Below are 27,205 nucleotides of genomic sequence, written 5' to 3' on the forward strand. Positions count from 1 at the left end.
TATATATATATATATATATATATATATATATATATATATATATATATATATATATATATATATATATATATATATATATCTATCTATCTATCTATCTATCTATCTATCTATCTATCTATCTATCTATCTATCTATCTATCTATCTATCTATCTATCTATCTATCTATCTATCTATCTATCTATCTATCTATCTATATATATATATATATATATATATATATATATATATATATATATATATATATATACATACATATATATATATATATATATATATATATATATATATATATATATATATATATATATATATATATATATATATACACACACACACACACACACACACACACACACACACACACACACACACACACACACACACACACACACACACACACACACACACACACACACACACACACACACACACACACACACACATTGGTCGTATAAAAATGAACTTCTAAAGGTGATGAAATATTAAACTCTTTTAGAAATCATCTCAGACAACAAATCTTAGAAATCGTCTTACATAGAAAATAAGATAACAAATCTTATTGGTTTCCTTTGATGAGAAAATAATTATAGATACAAGATTATCACACAATCCAGATGAATGAATGAATGATAATCTATGGGGTGAAAGTGGTTCAAGGATATAAAGTGATAAGGAAGGAGTTGAAGAAACTGAGGCAATAGAGAAGGAGAGGGAGAAAAAAAAAAAGAGGAGTAGAGAGAGAGAAGGAGGAGAGGGAGAAAGAGAATGAATAAATATAAAAACGTGGAAACCAGTGAGATTAAAAAACGATTGGAGGTATCAAAGAAAAAAATCAATCTCAACGCACTGAGGAGGAAAACAAAGAATTGACAAGTCAATTAGAAATAACTGCATCAAGAGGATTAACATCGATTTCAGGGAGAAGATGTAAACGAGAAAGTGGAGATAAAGAAGAGAAAGCAGGAAAAGATTATATTCTTGATGATGTTGGTGTAATTGATTTTAATCAAAGTTTTACTCTATTTTTTTTTTTTAATAAATGGAGGAGAGAGTGAAGACATTTCTTCGAATTCTTTATGTTTTAAAAATTAAGATTCAAATGTGCATGTTGGAAACTAAAAAGGTTTTCACACTCTGAAGGAATTTTTCACATAAATAAATGAGTTATTGTCTCAAATGTAAAAAGAAAATCAAGAGTAAAATTATCTCGTATGTTAAAAGAAAAAATAATAGGGTTATACAAAAAGGCACATGTTCGGTGTGTGGCTCTTTTTGGAGTAAATTCATCACCAAACACAAGTGGAGATATAAAAAAAGTTTTTATCAGGAAGTAAATTTACAACAACTGGAACACCAGGGGAATTTCATCTACCAGGGTATTCTCTCTGTAGTCCAGGAACAATCTTGAATTATAGATTAGATAAGGCTGACAATCCTAATCCGTGGAGCAAACCTATCAATAAGGTTGATGAAGTGTGCACAAGACACGATGTAGATTATGGAAATAGCACGACGTTGGAAGAAAAACAGGAAGCGGATCGAGAAGTGTTGTATAATTTATCTTTAACACAAAATCCAACCGTGAGAGAAAAAGTTGATAGGTTCGTCGTGGAGAAGATGATCTGTGTTAAATTGAAACTTGGGCTTGGAAATTCAAAAAACCTATAGGCTCTAATGATGTCATTTAGATTGAAGAGCAATTAGCTGATTAATTACATCAACCAATGATCACAGAGTTTCATCGAAGGAAGGTTTATTCCAAGGAGGTTGATTATATCTGGTCCGCTGATTTGATTGAACTCAATCATGATAAGGGGTTCAAGTATGCTTTAACCGTTATTGATTTGAGGAATAGATATGTGTGGGTTGTCCCTTTGAAAAACAAAACAGGAAATACTCTTATGTTAGCCTTTCAACAGATATTTAATAAAAACAAGAGAAAACCTAAAAAATTGTGGACTGATGAGCATGCAGAGTTCAACAACAAAACATTAATGAATTTTCTTTAAAATGGCAGCATTACATTATACAGTACCTTTAATGAAGGAAAAGCAGTTATTGAGCGATTCATTTGTACTTTAAAAGAGACTTCATATCAAGTTCGCTCAACTCGGTTCTCAACAAAGGTTATCTATAATTCAGGATATTGCAGATAAGTATGACGATACGATTCATACCTCAACTAAAACGAAGCCATCAGAAACATTTACAAAATTAAAATATGAAAAATAGATTAATGACATCAAACCTAAGTTCAAAGTTGGTGATGCAGTAAGAATATACAGGTGGAAATCTCATTTTAAAAAAAGTTATACGAAGCAATGGACAAATTAACTTTTTTAAATTGTTGATGTAAATCGGTACAGTTCCTTGGACTTCCAAATTATGTGATTGAGAGGGGGGAAGAGATTTTATGAAAAAAAAAAATCTATATATATATTAAAAAAAATTCAAACTTGGACTCCACCCCCCTTTTGGCTCCACCTCCCTTTTCGCTCCACCCCGTTTGGCCCCACCCCCTTTTAGCTCCACCCCCTCCTTTTCACTCCACACCCCTCCCCTTCCCCTTGTGCGCTCCCACCTTTGACCCACCACACCCCCTCATCCCACTCCCACCCTTCCCCAAACACACAAACGGGGAGGGTAGGGGATGGGCTGAGGGGGAGTGGTGGGTCGTTCGGGGTGCGCACCGAACCCCCAACCCTCTCCTTTTCTCTTTTCCTGTAATTAAGAATTAAATAATTGTAAGACAAGCATATATAATTAAACAACATTGAAAACCTTCAACATTTTTCTTTGGAAAAATATTCAATTGTGAAAATGAACGTTCTTTCCCAACAGTCTGCTTTGGATATCTTGCAGTTTTGAAACTCTGACACCATATTCTGTTCAAAACAAAGAGGGAAGAACCATGAGGGGACATAAAGATGATTATATCATGATATTAATAAAATAATAAAATATTTACCTCCAGAAGATTGAGTTTTGTGTCACATTCATCCAGACAGGTGTGGAAACTGAAAAAAAATTAACACCAAAAGAGACAAAGACAGAGAGAGAGAGAGAGACAGAGAGACACGGGGATAATTTCTCACCTTTCTTTGGACTTATCCAACATCAGAGGGTGTGTGTGAAAGGTCTTCCAACAGCCGAGACACAATGTCATTTCATTCTCTTCGAAATGATTGAAGATCGATAAGGATTTCATTCATATTTCACCATTCTTCATGATATTCGTTGGATTCATTTTCAATATCAGTTTTCAAAGATGTTGTTATTGGGGACAACCTGTGTGAAAAAAAAACAATTATTATTACAAGTCGTATTGTGATTTAATTCTGAATAAAATAACAAATAATGAATCGGTTTAAGGATCTCACCTCTCCTCTTGTGAAAAAGATTGATCTGCAAGGTCAGAGGACTCCTCTGAATACTCCATTCTCTGAATGGAACAAGCCAAAGCTCGTGTTCAAATAGGGCAAGTTGATGAGATAATGGAAATGAGGAAACAATGGGTTTTTTTCGGGTGTGTCTCACAAAGAAAATGAGTCGCATTCTTGCTTCGGCATTTTGGGGCTCGGTTCTCAACCAGGCTTTGAACACAAAAACAAAACACCTTGGTCAAGTGATTTTGTGAAGAACTTTCATAAAATAAATATCATACTTTCATAAAATCATAAATAATGATGAATTTCGAAAGACGATGGAAAATATAATGAATCAACAAAATGACATGTGGTTCAGGAGGAGGTCAAACAAGAGGATGAAGAGAAGTTTATAATTTTATCTTTGCTCAACAAAGATACCTAAACCAAGAACCAAGTTCCAAGTTATTGTTTGTGAATATTCTCGATGGAAATAAATGTGATAAGAAAATTAAGTTCTTCCCGAAAGTAGAACATGGACAAATATTCGTTGGTTCACTCTGAGTAGAATAAAAATATGAAAGGACCGATTATGTTGGGGGGGTAGAAGTGCTTTGATCAGGAAGTCTCAATTTTTCATTTGCTTGGATGGGAGGGAAGGGGACAGGTGGGGAGGAAGTGAGTCTCCCATTTTGAGGTTTTGGGCTTGGGTCAGATAGTTTTTCCCTTTTCCCATTCATTTGAATGGGGGTCCCAGAAGCAACATTTATCATCCACTCACAGGTGATGCTCTTCCCCCTCACAGATTCCTCACACATCGGCCTCCTTGTCCACCATTAGTGCACATACAGTTTTTCGCCTCAGTTCTGCCATTCATCCTGGCCCTAAGACTGGTCAATGGTATCCAGTGTCCCTTGAGAGATAAAATTCTTCTTCGCCCTCCAGTGAGTTCCAAGACATCCACTGGCAACATCAAGTGTGGTGGTCTTGAACGCACTCCACTACTCTTCAGGATCTCCAAACGCACCCAGACCCCCCAAGTCTCCACATACCTACCCTCTCATCCTTGAGCTTGCCAACATCCAGCCTCGGCTGGGATGGTACCATTCTCCTGGATTTAAGATGCAACTTAAGAGTTGCTCCAACAAGCCGATGGTCAGTATTGAGGAACTGAGCACTCTGGTGGACCCTGCAGTTTTGGATCATCCTCCAGCGACCATCAACGAGGACATGGCCAATCTCCTTTGCCATACCACCAGCATTGGAATACCAAATCCAGAGATGAGCTTGTGGACGTTGAAACCATGAGCCGGCCACCCTAAGACCATGACTTCTTGTAAAGTCAAGGAACTTAGTGCTAGTCAGGTTCACAGTTCCAGACCCATGGGGACCAACACACATCTCATAACCATCCCTAACAGTTCCAGTCGATGCATTGAAATCCCCCAAGACTGAAAGCGTATCTCGTCTGGGGCACTGATCAACCACAGACTCGAGCATGGCATAGAATGTGTCCATCACGGTGAGATCACTCGCCTCAGTCGGAGCATTACCAAAGACCAGGGAAATGACACCCAAGGTGTAACGAATCCTGAGTCGCATAATTTACTTGTTGCCTCAATTATCATTGCAGTCAGCTTATTGGACACAGCCACACCAACTCCTTGGGCATTGTAGCCATCTGAGCGACCAGACCAATAGGAGGTGAAATCACCCGCCATGATCTCGCTGCAATCCGGTCTCCAAACCTCAGAGATTGCTGCAATACCGATGTCCAAATGCTTGAGCTCAAATTATAACAGAGACAGGTGATCATCCTCTCTCCAGGATTGGACATTCCAGGCACCCACCCGAAAGGACCGCATCAGGTTAAGCCAAGGAGACCGCCGTCTGGTGGACGACACCTCAGCACCACTCCGACACACTCTCCCGCAATCTGAAAATCAAAGTTTACCCCATGGTTTCCCTCCTATCATCAAAGATTGGGGGTCCCGAAAGCTTTGCCCCACTCCGGTCATCCGGTGAGCTGCCCTGCGAAGGGAAGCTGCACAGGAAGTACTCCTAACGAGTGGGTTTTTAGATTTTTTTTACGGTGGTCACAGTGCAAATCCTGCCACCAACCGCCGAATAAGAAGTAACCCAACTGCAGGAGGACGTCTGCAGACACAGTTGGGCACGAGATATGGATGGCCGTTGGCTCACAAGGATCTCCTCCGCCATGTGACAGGTTTTGTTGTTAATCCTGCTGGGTGTCCATATCCAAACACCCTCCTCACCAGAAAACCTGGTCGGTGAGACGGTATGGTTGCTGACAACCCGATCATGGAACAGGTTTGTGCAGGTTTACATGTTACCTGCAGCAAGTCACAGATCTGATCTGGCCTGACCTGAACTGACATAATGAAAAATCATTCATGGAGTTGCAGTTTAGGAAGCGGTACACAACCTCTGCCTTCCGAGGTATGCAAAACGGAACGCATACCTCTTCCAGGCTGAACAGTTGACATTTTGTATCCTACGGAAAACTCGTATCTCAATCCAGACCTTCACCAAAATCGGTTTGGCTTGTTATGGTTACCGAACGAACTCACCAACCGACTTTTGTCAGAACTCGGCCACTTTTTGAGATCTCTTGCTCGACAGTTTTGGCCTCATCTTGCAATGGTGAAAATCACTTGAAAAATTCTTGTATCCAGATTCGAATCTTCACCAAAATATTGTTGCGGATTCGCGCCCGCCGGCGTGCTGACGGCCACGTAACTCGAATCGCGGCACGTCGCCCACCGGACGGACAATCCAGTCGTGACCCTCTCGGACTAACGCCGGGAACCAGTCACGGGTGGACCTTTCGGTCTCACCGCGATCGAGCCAATCAGCCCCCGCGTGGGATGGGGTTGCTCGCCAAATTCGACCTACCTAAGTACCCACACGGAGGGTAGACCGGGCGATCGCACCTCGCCGCAGGTCGACTTCGGACACGGGCCACTTAAGCGACCCGTTCCGTACTATCGGGATAACCGAGCGGTGTTATTCGTCGACCTCGACGGTTCGATTAATTGTCGGGCGTATTCAGCCCACTACCAACCCTTTACGTGAAGCAAGATGAGGATTCAATGAAGGAAATGACGAAGCGAAGCGGGAAACAGTTCAACACAAAGCACATTTATTCGCGATGAACGGAAAGCACACATATTCAATTCCACCAAAAGCACACAGAAAAGAAAAACACAATGCAATTTACACAAAAAGCAAATGCGACAATGCAGATCTACTACCGATTACGCGAGCACACGGCAACACTTATACAATTTTACTTCACAGACGGCGCCGACAACACATACCCAAAACCAAGGAAAAGAATACCCTCAAGGATGAGGCGGGCCTGAGGCCGAGACCGGGTCGGGCCTACCCGTCTGGTGATGAGACGCGGAGCGGCGATGGTGCCTCAACTCCGCGGGCCTCGCGGGCAGTGTCTGGTAGGGGGTGGGAAAGGGGCCCCCTTGGTCGCACTATCTCAGCGCGGGGGGAAACAGGAGGGGGTTGCTGATGCTCGGGGTATAGAGGATTCCTATTCTGCCTCGAGTCCCGCGACGAGCGTCTCCACCTCGGCCAGGTCGCGCTGTCGGCCTCCCTGGGGTGCAGCTCCCTGCACGATGCGAGCACCCCCTCGTCTGCCCTCGCCGCCTCTCCACAGCTCCGTCCCCTCCGCTCCGACTCCAACGCACACGACGACGACCAGCTCCTTCTTGCCAACTCCACCGCCCGCGAAGTCTTGACTCTCTGTTCTCTTGTTTCTGACGAACACGGTCGCTTTTATAAGCCCCGTGGCTTCGCTCTCTCAGCTTTGACCCCCTCCCTTCGACCTTTCACCTCGCTCCCCATTGGCCCGAGAAAAAGTGGGCGTGAATGCTTTTTGATCCATAAATTTGCATATATCGATCGCCCTCCAACGCCCTGGAGGCGGGGCCAAATCGCCCCTCGCTCACCGATTGGACGGCACAAAAGTGGGCGTGTGTCGTTTTTGATCCGTTTTTGAAGCAGAAAATCCGTGGTTTTGTACACGCTGTTCGGCGCACGCCCTGCACGAGTCCAACACCGGTACCCACAAGCGGCGCAAGAACGGTGGCGATGCGACGGTTGCGAGGTGTGACGTGAAGCGGCGCCGCGGTGGGTGGTTGATGTGGTTGGTGGTGGTAACAATGGCGGTTGGTCCAAAATAAAGATAGTAAAAGAAAAACGGCTATCCTGAAGAGTCGCAGCACGCATGAATAACATTTATTCCCACTAGACAACGGGTTTGGGCCTAACTACACATATACTTACCGAGATATCTCACCTAAGGGACCTGAATGGTGGTTTGCGAATCTGGTAACCACAACACTACCCCCTCCCCTTTTTACAGACTCGTCCCGAGTCGTCAAATTTTCGTGTGCCATCATGTGTAGTTTTCCCCTCGTACATTTTACCTACGGATCCCTGAGTGCGACATTCATGGTATTCGTGTCCCCAAAATAAATAACCTGAGGGCTGCGTAACTACCTAAACAAACTCACTCACACGGACGACTTAAATAAAATTGCCGGCGCTAAGACAAACATGCCGGGGCGCACTCATATTTACAGTACATCTTAACCTTAACTTACAAATTTTACACTAAACCATGGCCCAGGATCATTGAACTCTGCAAAAAGAAAGCAGTTAGCAGGGAGCCAGGCTGCCCGCATGCAGTCTCTGGCTCAAACAATGCAGGTGACAGGGAACGTGGCTGGCTGCTCACACGCAGTCCAAGGCCTTCCCTTTTGAACTGAACGCAGTGAATCACAACGGTGCATGGGCTGCACAAACGCAGTCTCCGTGCCAGCTCAAGTGGCACACGCAATGAGCACAACGAATGGATGGATGAATGGATGGACGCAAACACGGTGCACGGGCCGCCACTGCAGGCCCGTGTTGTAGCTGCCAACGGGGCAGTTCTTGCAGCTTGCAAACTGTTGCCTTGATCCTGGCACACATGGCAATGAACAGGGGGGGGGGGGCAAAGCAAAAATTGAACGGGGCTGGTGAACATGGGCAGTGGGCATGGCATGGCAAAGGTGAGCAGGCAAACACAGCCCGCAGAATAAGGCCGCTGCAGGCAAACACAGCCCGCAGATGAACTGGCCGGCACAGGCCTTGAAGTACCACAGCTGCAGATGAAGTGGGCCGGCACAGGCCTTGCAGCACAGCAGCTGCAGACGATCCAGCCGGCACAGGCCTCGCAGCAAAACAACAGCTGCCGATGAAGTTGGCCGGCACAGGCCTTGAAGAAAAACAGCCAGCCGATGAAGCTGGCCAGCCTTTGCCGTTCAGTGGAGGTTGGTGGAGGGGGTGCGGTGGTGCTGGCCACTTGGAAGGCGGGCTCGGACCTACCTACCTGTCTCCCTCCCAACCTATCGCCTTTGCCTGTCACTGTACATACCCACTCCCTTAATTTGTCAAACCCCAATTTAGCCCCAACTTATTTTTCTATTTTTTTTTTATTTTTTATTTTTTTTTACTTCCCCACTATAAATCGTCCCCTAACCCCCTTTATCGTCCTTGTTCGGCTAACCTATCCTGTCACCTAGCCTACTCCCAACCCCTTCGTTCCCTTCCCGGAGGGGAACAAGGGAGAGCTTGCGTCCTGTGTCGAGGCCCAACGAAGCCTCAGAATGGCCTCCCCAGAGTTCGGCGATCTAACCCAAAGTGGGTCCAGCGGCCCACAACGAGAGCGAGGGGATGGATGGTGCGGAGGGGTACATCTCCTAATCTACCCTAACCATTTAACTGTTAAACTACCCCGGGGCTTTCAACAAGCGCCTCTCGCTTAAACTATTGGTTCGAACAACCCAGATTCCCGTCGCCTGTGTTGGTGTCCTCACAATTTCGGGCCTCGCCCCCCAATTTTCTCTCCGTGCCCTCACACGGTCTCCTGGCTGGGACACGTGGCTCTCTTTTGGCAGGCACGACCCTCTGCCGAATCTCCCGCTATGGCACCCCCGGGCACTACACTGCCTCCGAGCCTACCAGCTCCCTAACACCGGGGAGTTCCCCCCATGGCACCTCCCCTGAAACGCACACGTGGCAGGCTGGCTTCCCGGGCCCCTTTCCGAGGGTCACCCATGCCCACAACACTGCCCACGCGGCTAATGGCGCCCCGGGCCCCCGCACCAAGCAGGCGCACCCGTGCCCACTACTCTATCCCGGCCCCCCATGGGCCCATGGCCTACCGCGGCCGACTAGCCTGGTGCCCGGGGTACCCACTCAGCGATACTCACCTTTCGCAGCCACGCTCCCAAGCCCGTCAACAGGGCTCCTGCACCCCTCCAAATGGGTCTCGAGCCTACTTTCCCACCAACAGCAAAACGACCTCCATTTTTCAATTTGACTAACCCAGCTAACTCACTCTACACTGACCCCGGGGTCCCTTGGGCGGGAGTCACTCCTCCCCCCAATCACTCATCGCACCATGCATTCCCCATTCACTCCATACACACAGACCCGCTGGCCTCACTCACTCACCATGTACTCACCTCACAACTCACCAACAACTCTTCAACACACACACCGCAGAACTCTGCCATCCTTCTAACTACCTCCCCTAACTAACTCGTGCTCCCACGTCGTCCCTTAAACTGTAGCACGTTCCTTTTAACACTACGTAGCTAAGCTACGTCCCCTCTACACATTCACAAGTCTGTCACTGTCTCCAAAATAATCCCATTTTATTTCCCAACCTAAAGCTCACCTAAATCCCTCTACCTAATCCATTCCACGGACTCCATGAGGACTTACCCCTGCCCCATGGAGTCGGTCTAACTAAGCTAACCCTTCCCCCTAACTAGTTTCCATCCTGTGCCCCGGTAAGGGGGTCTTCCACCCCTTGCCCAGGAATCCTGTGCACCCGAAAGTGAGGCTTGTTTTTTTTTTTTTCCATGCGCAGCACCTGCGCGGCAACTCGCGCACTTTGCACCTGCCCGTGACGTCATGCAGCTGCACGTGTTCCTCGTCCCTCCTTGGACGGTACCATCCGGCAGAGATACCCCTCCTGCCGGATTCCAACCCCACGTGCAGCCATGACGTCACCGTGCGCATAAAAAAAAACACACAAGCCCCACGTCTCGAGGGGTTCCCCACGCGAACACATGTGCTTTGCCCGTTGGAGCTTAACACACACGATCGCGTGGAGAACCCGTCCGGTCCAAATCCATTTACCTGCCTAAACTTTGTCCGTCCGCGGGATCGGCAAATCCACCGCGTGCGTTTCCGGACCGGGACTTCACTCTCGCAAGCGAGCACGTGGCGGTCTCGTGCGTTGCACAGCACGAACCGCGTGCTCACTGCTGGGTGAACCCGGTACGGTCCCCGAAATAGCTACAGCCGCTACTCGGCTTTCTCTCCTCTGTCGCCGTCTCCGTCTCCATTCCACACACGCATACCTGCGTGTTACGCCGCACACAGTCCACACCATTAAACTCACACCGGGAGACGCGGCTGCGTGCTCCCGCATGCCAACCGACATCGCCCTCACATACCGCTCTCTCACACACACGGTCTCCCTTGCACTCGGCCGTCCACTCACGCATGCGGGGGCACTCACCCGCGGTGCCTCATCCACACACCGTCCCTCACTCACACACGCGGGGGCACTCACCCGCGGTGCCTCATCCACACTCCGTGCCTCACTCACACACGCGGGGGCACTCACCCGCGGTTCCTCACTCACACACGCGGGGGCACTCATCCGCGGTGCCTCACTCACACTGGCCGTTTCATCCACACACACGGCCTCACTCACACACGGTGTGCTGGGAAGCACGTACCCTGGCACCATCGCCACCACACCACTCACACACGGGGTCGCTTCCACACACGGGGACGCACTCACGCCTTGCACCACACACACAGGGACAACCACACTGGGGATTCGTGTCCCCACAAGGATCTCCGGGGCCTCTATACCCCCCAAGCTCTCCGTGCACCTGTTCGCAGCACTCCTCCCCTCAACCTCGCAAAGCACGACCGAACTCACCTGGTCGTGACTCGCCTCAAGGGGGCATACTCCCTCCCCTCGTTCCTGGAGGAGGCCATCCAGGTGCTCGCACTGGGTCCCCACACGCTCCGCGAGCTCAACCTCACTATCCTCCACTACCTCCGTGTGTGTGTGCGCGTCACTTACCCCGTCTTCATCGTGTTGTCTCTCCTCTATTTTTTCTGTCTCCCGTGTCTCTGCCAACTCGGTCACCTCTTCACCCTTTACCTCCCTTGTCTCAACTATTATTATTTCCTTTGTCACGGCCTTCATGCCCGCCCGCAGGCATCGGCCCACGTTCTGCGTCTCACCCCGCAGCTTTTTCGTTTCTTCCTTCATTTGCTTGTTCATGCCTTTCATTTCGTTTATAAATTCAGTTGTGTTTGCATCCATCTTTTCGATTATTTGTTGTGTATTCGCATCCATTCTCGCTGTCATTGCCGCCAGCATGGCGCATAGCTGGGCCATGTCAGGTGCGCTTGGGTGAGCCGTTTCGGCAAGGGTCGGCGGGTTTTGGTGGAGAGGGGGGGGGGAGGTGTCATACCCCGCGGCCGCTGCCGCACCCATTTCGGGCTCTGGGTTCAGTTGGGCGAGTCCGTGTTCCTGCACAATCAACATTTCCTGCTCGGGGATTCCATCCTGGACCATGGATCCCACACATTCTACATCCATTTCTAATACCCCCGGCTCCCGCTCGCCTTGAGACGCCATCTTGCTTCTCGTGAAGGGTTAATTTCGCTCGCTCGTAATTTGGAGGGAATCGGGGGTCGCTTCTCTCACCCCTGGACCGATTCCCGTGAATTTAGCCGGAGACAGGAGAGCCCGTTTTCCTGTTCTCCGATACCAGTGCCGCGAGGAGGGCGATGGATTTGTATCGCACGACCTGACACCAGTGTTGCGGTATTCGCGCCCGCCGGCGTGCTGACGGCCACGTAACTCGAATCGCGGCACGTCGCCCACCGGACGGACAATCCAGTCGTGACCCTCTCGGACCAACGCCGGGAACCAGTCACGGGTGGACCTTTCGGTCTCACCGCGATCGAGCCAATCAGCCCCCGCGTGGGATGGGGTTGCTCGCCAAATTCGACCTACCTAAGTACCCACACGGAGGGTAGACCGGGCGATCGCACCTCGCCGCAGGTCGACTTCGGACACGGGCCACTTAAGCGACCCGTTCCGTACTATCGGGATAACCGAGCGGTGTTATTCGTCGACCTCGACGGTTCGATTAATTGTCGGGCTTATTCAGCCCACTACCAACCCTTTACGTGAAGCAAGATGAGGATTCAATGAAGGAAATGACGAAGCGAAGCGGGAAACAGTTCAACACAAAGCACATTTATTCGCGATGAACGGAAAGCACACATATTCAATTCCACCAAAAGCACACAGAAAAGAAAAACACAATGCAATTTACACAAAAAGCAAATGCGACAATGCAGATCTACTACCGATTACGCGAGCACACGGCAACACTTATACAATTTTACTTCACAGACGGCGCCGACAACACATACCCAAAACCAAGGAAAAGAATACCCTCAAGGATGAGGCGGGCCTGAGGCCGAGACCGGGTCGGGCCTACCCGTCTGGTGATGAGACGCGGAGCGGCGATGGTGCCTCAACTCCGCGGGCCTCGCGGGCAGTGTCTGGTAGGGGGTGGGAAAGGGGCCCCCTTGGTCGCACTATCTCAGCACGGGGGGAAACAGGAGGGGGTTGCTGATGCTCGGGGTATAGAGGATTCCTATTCTGCCTCGAGTCCCGCGACGAGCGTCTCCACCTCGGCCAGGTCGCGCTGTCGGCCTCCCTGGGGTGCAGCTCCCTGCACGATGCGAGCACCCCCTCGTCTGCCCTCGCCGCCTCTCCACAGCTCCGTCCCCTCCGCTCCGACTCCAACGCACACGACGACGACCAGCTCCTTCTTGCCAACTCCACCGCCCGCGAAGTCTTGACTCTCTGTTCTCTTGTTTCTGACGAACACGGTCGCTTTTATAAGCCCCGTGGCTTCGCTCTCTCAGCTTTGACCCCCTCCCTTCGACCTTTCACCTCGCTCCCCATTGGCCCGAGAAAAAGTGGGCGTGAATGCTTTTTGATCCATAAATTTGCATATATCGATCGCCCTCCAACGCCCTGGAGGCGGGGCCAAATCGCCCCTCGCTCACCGATTGGACGGCACAAAAGTGGGCGTGTGTCGTTTTTGATCCGTTTTTGAAGCAGAAAATCCGTGGTTTTGTACACGCTGTTCGGCGCACGCCCTGCACGAGTCCAACACCGGTACCCACAAGCGGCGCAAGAACGGTGGCGATGCGACGGTTGCGAGGTGTGACGTGAAGCGGCGCCGCGGTGGGTGGTTGATGTGGTTGGTGGTGGTAACAATGGCGGTTGGTCCAAAATAAAGATAGTAAAAGAAAAACGGCTATCCTGAAGAGTCGCAGCACGCATGAATAACATTTATTCCCACTAGACAACGGGTTTGGGCCTAACTACACATATACTTACCGAGATATCTCACCTAAGGGACCTGAATGGTGGTTTGCGAATCTGGTAACCACAACAATATAATCAATTCGTCCTTGTCACACACACAATCTATCAGCAAAGTTTCTGCGGAATCCGTCAATAACCTTTTGAGATATTGAGCTGTTTATCGTGTTGGCCCGATTATAATTAAATAAATGGCGAAGAATCACGTGAAAACGTCTCGAATCTGAATCCGGATTTGGATCTTCACCAAAATCGAATCATGCAGTCCTTGCCACACATCCAACATGTCCACAAAATTTCATCTGAATCAGTCTGTAACGTTTTGAGACATCATGTAATTTCGTTTTTAACCCCGTTCCTCAATGGTGAAGAATCACTTCAAAAATTCAGATCCAAATCCAGATTCGGATCTCACCCAAATTAAGCGTTGCTGTCCTTGGCCGGTCACCTACATACACAAACAAAAAAAAAATTAAAACAATTGCTTGAAAACTGTGGCCAAAAATCGTGTGACAAACAGACAGACAGACAAACACACAGAGATGAAAAATCACTCTTGGAGTGACACGTGTTGTTCCAGTTTGTGGTTTTACCCAGATTTGCAGTGAGCGAAGAAGCTGCTGCTTGCCAGTCTGAAGGATGACACATGGTACGCCAGAGGGTGGAGTCATTATCAAAGTGACAAAGAGGATTTTCCAGAGAGTCGGAGAGATCATTGATGAAAACCAGAAAAATAACACGGCCCAGAACGCTACCTTGCGGAACTCCAGCCTGGACAGGAAGAGGGGATGAAAGAACTCCATTTTGGGCCACACGTTGACTGCGGCAAGAGAGGAATTCTGCGAGCCATGAGTGGAGATGGCCTTGGATACCATGGGAAGAGAGTTTGGTGAGCAGGGCAGGGTGCCAGACCGTGTCAAAAGCACACGATATGTCTCAGGATATGGCTCTGATTCCAAGTCCGGCATTGAGGACCTCCATCCATTGTTGGGAGAGCAGAAGCAGCATACTCAGGGAAGAGTGATCTGGTCTGAAACCAAATTGTTGAAACCAAAGGAGGCTTTCGTTGCAGTGGGTGGGAAGGAGGGTTGGTGAAAGAATGTGGGGGATTGCATAATAGCTCGGGGAGGGGGCCAGATGAGGAGGAGAAAAGGCTCGGTGGTTCTGTGGGAGAGTGTGGACAAAAGAGGGGGCAGAAGACGGTTGATAATTTGAGGAGGAGTGAAGAGATGGAGGTGAGAGGGCAGTGGAGGGAGGCAGCTTTGTGGATGAGAGGGGGAGGGGAATTTTGAGAAGGATGAGTGAGGGGGGGAGTGGTAGGTGAAAGGTGAGGGTGGAGTTTTTGAGAGAGGTGAGAGAGAGAGAGACTTGGAGGGAGAAGAGTGTGATGGTTGCTTTGAGAGTGAGAGGGGTGAGTTGACACTGAAATTGGAAAAAAGAATGGTTGATGCAAAGCAAACATTCAGAGCAAACTGGGTTTTTTTTAAGTTTATGGTCAGAGATGCGATTAATCACAATTCTTGATGGATGCAATGAAGGCGAATTCAGAGAATGGAGAGAAGAAACACTGAAACAGTTGGATGTTTTTTTTATAGGCAAGGTATGAAGGAAAGGTCGAATTGAGAGCAGTCTGTTTCAATAGTCGAAGAGAAGTGCATTGTGATGCAGTTAAGAGGAAGATGAAGCATTATAAGAGATCACTTTTAATTATTGTTATTATTATTGTTTGATGAATGTTTTCATCAGAAAAGGTCATGAAAGTGTTGTATAAAAAATAATGAGGTGAATGGTGAAATTAGATCGATAAACGCAGTTGTCCATAGGCCCAGGCATATATTGGTACCATTTGGGAAACCAAACTTTTGGGCTACTGAGTTATTGGTCGGGACTATATGATTATTTCAAGATGTGATAACCGTACCAGAAGAGCGGCTTAGTGTATGTATTTTGCATTTTTACCATTTTACCATTTTGAGATATTGACGTTTTGGGGGAAAATCACAGAATGGACTCTTGACACATCCTGTGAAGGGAATATCATTCAATAACAGCTCAGGATATCCAGATTTGTTTGCCTTTTCGCTTTCATGATGTGGAGGGTGGGTACATTCCAAAGATGATAACTACCAATAAGCTGCCAGTCTGCAATGGTGATCAAATGAAAATATGATCAAGATAGATACACCAATTCAAAAATCATAACTGGGATTGGTTTCCTTCGATGGTACCGACAAGTGGAATTTCTGGCCTGAGCCCATGTACTACAGGGGGTCTAAACAGATCACGTGGTTACGGGAGAAGCACTTGGCTCTGGGAGGTGGAGAGTCAAAAGTGAAATTATTTATTTTAAATAAGGATTGCGTAACATTCGGAAAAGGGAAGGTTGAAGTAAAATCGTGGAAGGGTGGTGAATTTGGAACGGTAAACGCAGTGTAAAGCTGCTGAGTCGAAGGAAAGTACCAGGAAGAGTAGAGAGAGTGACACGTGGTTAAAGGAGGTGTAGAGATCGAAAGGACACAAGGAAGATTATTTTTTGATGCATTTTTGAAGAACAGTTAAGATTTGGGAATGGAAGGATGTGGGAAGGAAATGGCGAGAGTGGGTCAGCTCAGTAGAATAAAGATGGTGTGCCGGCAGGAGGAGGAGGAAGAAGAAGGATCGAGACTCGTGAGTGTGCAAGGATAAAGGTAGTTTTTTTGGGGGGGGGGGGATTTAAGACAAGAAATAGAGAGTTTTGTTGGGAGGGATGGGGGATGTTGGGGAATATAGAAATTGAAGGTAATGGGAAGAAAATACAAATAAACACGATTGTACACCGAGGAGAGGAGAGGCATCAAGCACCTGGAATGATAAGGTCGACGAAAACTCACAAAATGGCATGATTTTTGAAACAAACTCGAACTCAGAACACACAGGTGAGAAAATATACAGTTAAAACGGGACAGATAACGATCAGAAACTTAACTTTGAGATCGTCAGCAGAGAGCCCTGAAAGAGACCTGCCGACGCTCCACGCCCACAACCGGAAGTCCCAGGTTGATGAAGAAACTCAGCGCAAATGTATAAAAAGCAGAGATACAAGTATTAGTGAAGAAGGAATTACAACTCGTATTATCATTAATAAAGAATTTGATTTAAAGAAAAGATTTATTTGAACACATCGACTTTAATGATGAAGAAAAGGAAAATTTCCCTGTTGACCTTTATAATTCAGTGAATGATACTTTCCAATAAATAAATGGAGGCAAAAGAAAGAGTAAGAATATTTAAGGAGCACCAAGAGTTCATTTCGAAAGTTGTAAAACAACAGGAAGACATAAAGAAGAAACGCAGACAGAAACTAACGGGTGAAGAAGCATTTGAAAGAAAACAAGAGAAAAATTTTTGAACCACTTTTAAAAACTTCGCAACAAAAAAATTATAGATGTTTCCACAGTTCCCACAACAGAAAAAACTCCTTAAAAACCATCAATGTTAAAAGATTTCAGTCAAATGACAGAGGAAGAATGAGAATATGATGACAAAGGATTATTTCAACAACTGGAAGAGATTAATCAACCCCCTAATTATATTGTGAAGGCTCTTCAAAACAATGAATATTCAGCTAATTCAAAAACCATAGCAGGTCTCATTCCAACAGAACAACCAGCAATATTCCATCTTGTTCAAGAAAAGGGATTGATATTTAATGATGAATTCAGGTTCTTGAGTTCTGTTCAACCACCTGTTAAACAAACTCCGAGATGAATGTTTCTTCTCACAAAAGATGCAAGACAAGGTTCAACTGTGAGGGATGAATCAAAAGTATTTTGATTAACCATTGGATATGAAAAATAAGGAAGATAGAGTATATATTGATTTGCTGGACTCTCTTAATTTGAGGGTTCACCTCTCTGGTTAAAGTAGGAAAAATGAGAAGGAGAAACACATTATTCAGCATTGAGTAGGCTTGGTTCAGGTGTTGGTTTTCTTCCAAATGATCCATCACAATTAGTTAAAAGACTGTGATTGCTGTTCAGTTGTAAGAAGGCTGGAAATAACAATTGTTTCAATGAAGCATCAGCCATTTTCGACCAGTTGATGAACGTGAAAATAATTAATAAATGTCAAAACAAAGACATCTTATTCCATATTAAATAAGATGAGAAGCACAATCCTTAGTTTTAATTTCACAACAAGCGACCACACATCTTCATTTCAATAACCACTACAACGAGATTCAACAAAAGAATATGAGGTGTCTATTGTCTATGGAAACTTATAATACCTTGTTTAATATCACAGAGAAAAACGATAAGTTTAGTTATAATCCAGGAAGTGGGTACAAAACAATAACAGTTTCACCCGGAGCATATGAGATTTCTAAAATATCCCAAAATTGCTCATCTTATGAAAGAACAGGGTGATGAACCAAAAAAATATTGTTGTAGATCTTCAAAATCCACGATTAAACTTAAAAATCAACTGCAAGGTTGATTTCACAATTGATAATTCAAAGAGAGTTATTGGGTTTCTCCTCAAAAATGATAAGATGTTTTACACTGATAATTGTCATTCAAATATCCTCAGGCATCAATTCAGTGTTAATTCACTGTGATTTGATTGATGGTGCTTATAATGATGGAATAAGAACAAATACAATATTTTCATTCAGTGCATACTCAACCCCAATTGGTTATAAATTCAATATGGAAACCAAAAATCTGGTTTTTCTTCCCGTTTCTGGAAAAAACAATGAACATAGCAAATTTTAGGATAACCGACCAAGATAATCGCATGATTTCTTTTAATGGATAAATTATATCAATCAGAATTCACCGACATGAAGTTTTCCAATGAAGGAATACGATGGTTATTGTGAGGAAACACGAGTTGGGAAAATATAAAATAATTACAGGAGAAGGGATGTTCCTTTCCCAATACTCCAAGGGTGAAGGTATGTATCTTGGTAGAGGATACTATAAACCAAAGAGACAATGGGGTGTCGAACATCAATTTAGAAAAAAAGGACATGGGATAATTGATACCCGAATGGATATGGGTTAAACTATTCTTGGACATAAAGACCGAATTGGTTCAACTGCTTCTGTTGTGGAAAATGTTGCGGGTGCTATAAAGAGTATAAAAGATGCTCAAAAGGAATCTCCTGAATTACAAACAACAAAATAAATTAAGAAAGGCAAACGCAGTTGTCTCCCCAAGAACAACAGAAAATAATTCAAATACTTGGGTCAGGGGTTCAAAACTTTTCACATCTTTTTCTCCAAAATAAAAACAAGTATGGAAGCAATTTATGGTGTCTATGATTTCGATGATACCATTGTCATCTCAAACTTGATTAAAAAAGAAGACTACTTCAAGGTAAATGCCATAACTGGAACAAAAGGTTTTGAAACAAATAATCAACAAACTTATTTGAATCTTGCTGAATGTTTCTTGTTGTGTAAATTTACATTCACTCAGGCTGCAAATAACACAAACGTGACACTCATCAATGATTTATTCTGGAAATTGTTTGATAGTGTTCGTTTGTTTATTGGAACACAAGAAGTTGAAGCAGTTGACGATGTCTCTGGTACATCTGAAATTATGAAATTTACACTATATTGATTTCGCGATAGAATGGGAAGGGGCTGTCGAAGGTTTTATTCCTGATATGTCAACGGGAACAAACAGACGCTGGATATAATCAAAGAAAAGGAATGTATAATGATGATACAAAAGCAAGTAATAGTTGTACTGTGGCAGTTCCTCTTAAAGGTATAATGGATTTTGTGATCATGATAAAGTTCTTTATGGTCTTAAAATTACATTTTAACTGCAAAGGAATGATAATGAAAATAGATTGCTTTTTGGTGTGGCACATGCTTTTGCTGCTCAGAATAAATTTGTTATTGATGAAATTATTAGTTGGTATATTTGTGACTATACTCCTAATCTTAAAACATAAGAGATGTTGAATGGAAGACTGAACTCAAAGAAACCACTCAATATATCACACCTTAAAAGAAGATGTCAACACGTTCACATGGAATTTGGGTGTTCTGGAAGGAAATCCACGATACCTGTGTCTCATTTTTAAAAACTGGATGGTGATCCTGCGACTGATAAGAATAATGCGTTGAGTGATAATGCTAAGGTGAAACAACTTCGCGTTTCTCAAGATGGAACATTTTATCCATGAGATAGATTGGAAATTAATTGGAGGAAAAAAATGATAATGCTGAAGCATACAAGTCTTACCAAAAGGTGTGTGAAAACAATGGAAATAAAGAACCCATTTTGGAAATGACAGGATTGAAAAGCCTGTATACAATGTATGCGATTGATCCGAGTGATCAAAAGGAAACTATAAAGTCGAATCAAGTGGATACTTCGCTCTTCATTAAAAGAGAAGAGAGTGAAAAAGTTGATACATATTGTTTGTTTTTGGAAGAAACAGAATTACAGATTAATACAGATAATGGTGTTCTGATAAGTCTCACAGAATTGATTTTTTTGATAAATAAATGATTCGTCAGTGCAAATTGGGTTTTATGTTCATCAAATGAATCTTAAACTATCATCTTGAATTCAAAATCAAAAGCCTTGTATGATTAACATTAATACAATTCAGACAAAAGGAGCAGTAAGAATTGATGTTTTGCTCACAAGAGAAGAGATGAAAATCTTTAACAAGACTGATTCACTTGAAATGAAAATGTCAAAACCAATGCTGAAGAAATATTCATTAAGAGAGACAAGTGGTGGATTTCTCGCATTTCTAATTCCTTCATTGGCTGGAGCATTGACGGGTAGTTATTCAGCAATAGTGAAAACTGCCAATGAAAGGATGGCTCAACTCCGAGCTCAAAAACTATTGGAAAGACATAAAGAGTTGAAGAAACAAATTAGTGGAAGTGGTGTAATTGTAGATTTTGCTGAAAAACTTGAAAACCGACCTGAGAAAGTGAAATTGTTGGTTGGAGATATGCTTTCTTCGATTGCACAAGCAACTGTAAAACTAACTAAAAGGAGTAATGGATTATATCTCTCATCAATAAATGAGCATTGATGAGTGGTTTGAAGAATTTTGAAAGAAAACAACATCAAATTTCAAACTTGTCAAATATTGGAAGAAATAAAAAAATTTATGATGTGGTTATATCGTTCTCGATTCGGTCGCACTTCACAGCACCGCCGTCTCAGTGGTTATAACCCCGGCTTGTTCGACACAGGTCTCGGGTCACGTGCCTCAGATCACGATACCAAAGTACACCTGGGCCTTGCCAGTTGGGGATATACACCCCGGATACAGACTGGGTTTGATAATAGACCGAGCGAAGTCTGCCGCGGTCCGTAGCCAATTTGGTTTTAAATACAAATCGAGCGATTGTTCTTCAGCACAACACAAATAAATTCAAGGTGGCAAATTTCATATGAATCAGCCTGATTTATTGGGGAAACATCAGGGAACGCGACAAGCAAAGCATTCACGACAACGTTATAATTAATCTCAAACCCGCTCTTATCCAGTGAGCTAAGGATACGGGTTTCACAGGGGGCCCCAGCAAAATAAGCCTTCGGCCTGGACAACATGCATACAAGACACGGAGTACTTGGTGGAGCCTCATGGACGAGAGGAAAGGTGTGGAAGGCACGAATGCGGCTCGTGACAAGCCGATGTCGTCGGATTCGAGCATCCAGACTGAGCATGCGGCGTGGCAAAATGGCACGCGACGTTCTCCTATCGGCACAGCACATGCATGCAGCCTCGATGCGTCCAGCCCCTTTCAGGTCGACGGAACAAGAGCGAAAGATCTATGGTGTGTTCCAGCTGGTTCTTCACAACGTCCAGTATGCAAATCCAGGCCTGGACCATTCACCAGATTCGGCCAAATCTGGGTGTTGGACTCTGCAGGTGGATCGATGGGATGAAAAGACGTGGTCGAGCTGTGCAGGGAGTAAGGACAGTCAGAGGCTTTGTGGTTGGATTCAGGATGACCCTGGGGATGACCTGCATGCTGGATCCATGGCCATGGAGGAACAGCTCATCAAGTCACTCATAAAGCAGATCACAGACAGGAAAAAGCAGTTCCTCTTGCCTTTTGGGGTAGGCCTTTCGGACCGCCCGTGGGGACACCTGATTGGTCCATCGTTGGAGTTTGCAGCAGCTGTCCGCCAATGGGTTGCTGGCATGTCTGGTTGACTGGCTCTGTCAGGGCGCTCGGTGGGCCTGGAAAAAGAAAGCGCCTCTCAGTACACCACCACTGTTTGAACAATGGACAACCTGCTACACCTTCTGACACACGTGACATCGGATTACCAAACAACCGGGCCAAACATGCATTTCAGGGGGGATCTGGGCTAATCCTTTATTTAATAACCCACTTCGGGCCCATTTCCACAACAATATGTATGAGAGATGAGTTAACAAACTTGTCTAAATATACAAATAATATTATTGTGAATTTAGAAGATAATAATGGAAACGGTTCTCATTGGCTTTGAATTTACAATAATCAGGTTAAATATTGTTTTGATAGTTATTGTCTGCCACCACCTGTTGAAGTCAAGAAATTCTTTCAGAATAGTGTTTATCAAACATTTCAAATCCAAAAATTAAATTCCAAGTGTTGTGGTCAATTTTGTCTGTATGTGTTCTTTCAACTCAACAAAAATAAAAATTTTTATCTTATTTTTAAACTAATGTAAATGACTAATGTTGGAAAAGATGGTTCTCCCTTTGGTGCATCCCAAGAATGGGATATTGATTTATCAAATTATTTCACAAAGGCAAAGGCTGAAAGACAGAAACATAGTGTCACAAAAAATATTAACATGAAAAATGTTTATAAATCAATAAATTATCCAATCCCGGCTGATGTGAATGACTTGGTGAGGTTAAGTGATTTATCACAATATACATCGTTAAATAAAATGGCACGTTTTGTTGAACAAGTAGAATATACAACCACAATACCTCGTTCACCAAACCATACACCTTTTCTTATTAAATTCAATTATCTGCTTCGAATTGAATTTTATAAAGAAGGAAGTAGAGTTAATATGAGAATGGAGAAATGGAGGTATATGTAATATGTATGATTTAGGATATAATTGGTCTTTTTCGTTAAACCGAGAACACCGACACGATTTCAATCAGTCTCGTAAAGAAGAATATTTCCCTTTTGGTAAGAATCAGGAGATATGTGGAAGCACAATAAGCAAACAAAAAAATACACAATTTCGGGAATAGGAAATTATATAATGGTGATGCAATAGTTTACATGACAAAGGAAGGAAAGAAACATGACAAAGGAAGGCGAGGAACGGCCGCGAGGTGGAGCGGTCGAGCCGTCTCCCTCTGCACACCCGGAATTGCAGGTCATAACCTTCTGACAACTCCGAAGGTCATGGGTACTTCAGGACCGTGATCGCCAATTCTTTGACGGCAAGGGGTCGGGTTAATAGCCGAATTTCAAATTATCTAAGCACTCACATCGTTTAATTACCGGGGAAGTCACACCCTCAACGGACTCTGCCGAACCGGATCGCTCTCGCAACCTCGGTCCGGTGTAACCGAGTGGAATTACCAAAGTCCGTCAATCCAAACGACAACTTGCAGCCCAATCGGCTTACTGGTTCTCAAGCAGGAACCGTGCTGGGTCAATAATAGAAAGCATGACAACAAGCTGGAACATTGAACAATTGGGGGTATATTTATAATGGGGCAGGGGAGCACAAAGAGCAGAGTTAAAACCGAAGATGGGAAATGCAATTTAAATGCAAGCAAACACTTAGGAATTTCCACTTAAGGATGGGGCGCGCGCGCACGCACGCACGCACGCACGCACGCACGCACGCACGCACGCACGCACGCACGCACGCACGCACGCACACACACACACACACACACACACACACACACACACACACACACACACACACACACTGGACCCGTCGGTTCTTTATTCGGTCCTCCAGCGGAGGATGATAGTTCAGCTGGGGGAACAGAGCCTGGCCGAATGCCTTTCTGCCTCGGGCGGTTACACAGACTCCAATCCACCACGGTGGGATTCGAAACCACGACCCGAAATCCACGAGCCCACGATCCTGACTGCTCGACAACCACCACCACAAGGAGCATTGCCAAAGACCGCAGAGCACGACCGCTGACAACGGCTCTGACGACGCACACCAAGAGCAATGGCCACGATGACTGCTCTACTCTCCTCTTGGCGACCACTCCACTCTTCCTTTTCACGAGGTCCAAGAGATTTCTTCCGCTCCCACTCGTCTCCTGATTGGTCGGTTGCGAACATCCCATCTGGCTGGGCAGGGCCACCATGAGGTAACTCGTCTCCAGATTGATCGGGGGCTTCTGAGGTACTCGTTTCCCTTATTGGTTGTGAGGCACACCCATCCCGCTGGGCAGAGTCGACCTCACCTCGCCTATGCCCGTGGCCCCGAACACGTGCGTAATGGCGATGATGTAGCGAAGGGGAGATTAATTGTAAAAAAAAAAAAAACCCTGACTATCAAGAAACCCGCACCACACATGAAATTAACCCATAAGAAAGAAGGACGGGACCCTGACTATAAACACATACTTATCGAAATAACTCAACTGCGGGGACTGTTTGTGTGCAAATGGCTGCCAGATTCGAAACAGTATTTCGTGTCATTATATTAGTGTCACATATTTCTGATCAATAAATGACAGCAAGAAGGCTTCAAGAAAATTATAATTTTTTTTGTATTCAAGGATACCGACAAGAAAAGGGTGTTAGATTTTTATATTCCTTCTGAAATGGAACATGGACACGGGCATTTTTCAATGAAGAACTGGCCTCATACTGATATTAAAAAACCCACAAATAGAGATTTGATTAAAATATTAAATCACAAGAGCTCAAGGGAGCACAATATATGCCCGAACAAGAAGGTATATACAGAATTGTGCTACTCCATGGAAAACAGCATCCTGGTGACCATGGCAACCACTTTAGATGACGAACATATGTCGCAACACACCGTCTCCACAGTCTTTACCTATCTACCAAATATGAAACGTTAAAGTTGAAAACTTTTGGAGTTAGAGTGCGGACAGGAACGGACAGACGACCGGTATCACATAATACTCCCCGATTTGTTCGGGCTATATATATATCGGGCGTATAAAAATGATCTTCGAAATGTGATGAAATATTAAACTCTTTTAGAAATCATCGAAGACAACAAATCTTAGAAATCGTCTTACATAGAAAATAAGATAACAAATCTTATTCGTTTCCTTAGATGAGAAAATAATTATGGATACAAGATTATCACAGAATCCAGATGAATATATGTATGATATTCTATGGGGTGAAAGTGGTTCAAGTATATTAACAGATGAGGAAGGAGTTGAAGAAACTGAGGCAGAAGAGAAGAAGAAGGAGAAAAAAAAGAGGAGAGAGATAAGGAGGAGAGGGAGAAGGAGAGGTAGAAAGAGAATTGATAAATATAAAAATGTGGAAACCAGTGAGATTAGAAAACGATTGGAGGTAACACACAAAATAAATCAATCTCAACGCACTGAGGAGGAAAACAAAGAATTGACAAGTCAATTAGAAATATCTGCGTCAAGAGTATTAACATCAATTTCATGGAGAAGATTTAAACGAGAAAGTGGAGATAAAGAAGAGAAAGCAGGAAAAGATTATATTATTGATGATGTTGGTGTAATTGACTTTAATCAAAGTTTTACTTTTTTTCTAAAATAAATGAGAGAGATAGAGATAGAGATAGAGGACATTTCTAAGGATTCATTATGTTTTAAAAATTAAGATTCAAATGTGCATATTGGAAACGAAAAAGGTTTTCACACTCTGAAGGAATTTTTGACATAAATAAATGAGTTATTGTCTCAAATGTAAAAAGAAAACCAAGAGTAAAATTATCTCGTATATTAAAAGTAAAAATAATAGGGTTATACAAAAAGGCACATGTTCGGTGTGTGGCTCTTTTGAGAGTAAATTCATCACCAAACACAAACGAGGGGGAGAGAAACAAAAGATTTTTTTATCAGGAAGTAAATTTACAACTGGTAGTCCAGGGGAATTATATCTACCAGGGTATTCTCTCTATAGTCCAGGAACAATCTTGAATAAAAGATCGGATAAGGCTGACAATCCTAATCCGTGGAGCAAACCTATCAATAAGGTTGATGAAGTATGCACAAGACACGATGTAGATTATGGAAATAGCACGACGTTGGAAGAAAAACACCAAGCGGATCGAGAAATGCTGTACAATTTAACTTTAATACAAAATCCAACCGTGAGAGAAAAAGTTGATAGGTTCGTCGTGGAAAAGGTGATCGTGTTAAATTGAAACTTGGGCTTAGAAATTCAAAAAACCTAAATGATGTCATTCAGATTGAAAAGCAATTAGCTGATTAATTACATAAACCAATGATCACAGAGTTTCATAGAAGGAAGGTTTATTCCAAGGAAGTTGATGACATCTGGTCCACTGATTTGATTGAACTCAATCATGATAAGGGGTTCAAGTATGATTCAACCGTTATTGATTTGAGGAGAAGATATGCATTGGTTGTCCCTTTGAAAAACAAAACAGGTAATACTCTAATGTTGGCCTTTCAACAGATATTTAATAAAAGCAAGAGAAAACCTAAAAAATTGTGGACTGATGAGCATGCAGAGTTCAACAACAAAACATTGATGAATTTTCTTTAAAATGGCAGCATTGCATTAAACAGTACCTTTCATGAAAGAAAAGCAGTTATTGAGCGATTTGTACTTTAAAAGAGACTTGATATAAAGTTCGCTCAACTCGGTTCTCAACAAAGGTTATCTATAATTCAGGATATTGCAGATAAGTATGACGATACGATTCATACCTCAACTAAAACGAAGCCATCAGAAACATTAACAAGATTAAAATACGAAAAATAGATTAAGGACATCAAGCCGAAGTTCAAAATTGGTGATGCAGTAAGAATATACAGGTGGAAATCTCATTTTAAAAAAGTTATACGAAGCAATGGACAAATTAACTTTTTAAAATTGTTGATGGAAATCGGTAGAGTTCTTTTGACTTACAGATTATGTGATTGAGAAGGGGGAAGAGATTTTATTTAAAAAAAAAAAAAATTTTTTTAAAAGATTAAAAAAAATTCAAACTTGGACTCCACCCCCCTTTTGGCCCCACCTCCCTTTTGGCTCCACCCCCTTTTGGCTCCACCCCCTTTTGGCTCCACCCCCTTTTGGCTCCACCCCCCCTTTTGGCTCCACCCCCCTTTTGACTCCACACCCCCTC

At 44.3% G+C, this 27,205-nt stretch overlaps 1 long non-coding RNA gene across 1 annotated transcript in view; it reads right to left on the reverse strand.

Annotated features, from left to right (window-relative positions):
* Nucleotides 1–21,347: 21,347 nt before the first annotated feature.
* The window catches only part of LOC147027549 (uncharacterized), a 48,111-nt gene continuing 42,253 nt past the window's right edge, over nucleotides 21,348–27,205 (reverse strand). The window contains exon 7 of the long non-coding RNA XR_015057109.1: nucleotides 21,348–22,115. This is a non-coding gene — a long non-coding RNA (uncharacterized LOC147027549). The remainder of the gene's footprint in view (nucleotides 22,116–27,205) is intronic.

The sequence above is a fragment of the Eptatretus burgeri genome, chromosome 4 (assembly GCF_056783735.1).
Source record: "Eptatretus burgeri isolate ZD-2024b chromosome 4, Ebu_testis_v1, whole genome shotgun sequence".
Classification (NCBI taxonomy): Eukaryota; Metazoa; Chordata; class Myxini; order Myxiniformes; family Myxinidae; genus Eptatretus; species Eptatretus burgeri.